This window comes from Diaphorina citri, unplaced genomic scaffold (genome assembly GCF_000475195.1).
Source record: "Diaphorina citri unplaced genomic scaffold, Diaci psyllid genome assembly version 1.1 scaffold48616, whole genome shotgun sequence".
NCBI classification, from domain to species: domain Eukaryota; kingdom Metazoa; phylum Arthropoda; class Insecta; order Hemiptera; family Psyllidae; genus Diaphorina; species Diaphorina citri.
The window spans coordinates 1-497 of record NW_007425931.1 but is presented as its reverse complement, the minus strand read 5'-3'; the positions used below and the strand labels follow the sequence as shown (position 1 = coordinate 497).

General features: G+C 32.4%; 2 long non-coding RNA genes across 2 annotated transcripts; one reads left to right on the top strand and one right to left on the bottom strand.

Moving 5' to 3' along the window:
* LOC113473610 lies at positions 1 to 270 on the top strand. The gene is made up of 2 exons (XR_003395543.1): positions 1 to 36; positions 97 to 270. It is a non-coding gene; the product is annotated as an uncharacterized LOC113473610 (long non-coding RNA).
* LOC113473611 lies at positions 57 to 287 on the bottom strand. The gene is made up of 2 exons (XR_003395544.1): positions 147 to 287; positions 57 to 90 (listed from the first exon to the last, which is right to left on the bottom strand). It is a non-coding gene; the product is annotated as an uncharacterized LOC113473611 (long non-coding RNA).
* Positions 288 to 497: the final 210 nt, after the last annotated feature.

Genomic DNA, 497 nt, shown 5'->3' with positions numbered 1-497 from the left:
TAAAAAGCTCCACACTCAACTCCTTGAGATCTTTAGGTAATTTATTGTAACTATAATTATAAATTTGTAGGCAATTGATTTTGCACTTTTCTTTAGGTAATTTATTGTAACTATAATTATAAATTTGTAGGCAATTGAGTTTGCACTTTTTTTTTTATTAATACTGTCAACAAATAAATTATTTCTATTCCTTGTTAGATATTTATGCTTGTCCTTATTTTGAACTCTTCACGGGACTGCAGGCGGTGGGTTCACAGGGTTTCATAGCGGTCAGATGAGTGGTTTGGCCAGGTATGGAGTTACAAGCAGGCAAACAGTTTGTACCACATACAATTGTATAGGTATATGTACAAATAAAATTGATTTGATTGAACTAATAAATTTGATAGGTATGGAGGGGTCAGTCCCAGTACCATTTGGTGTATAAAAGTAAGTACATTAAGCAGGATATTAAGTATCCCTGACATTGAGAATACCAAGACAATTCAACATATCTA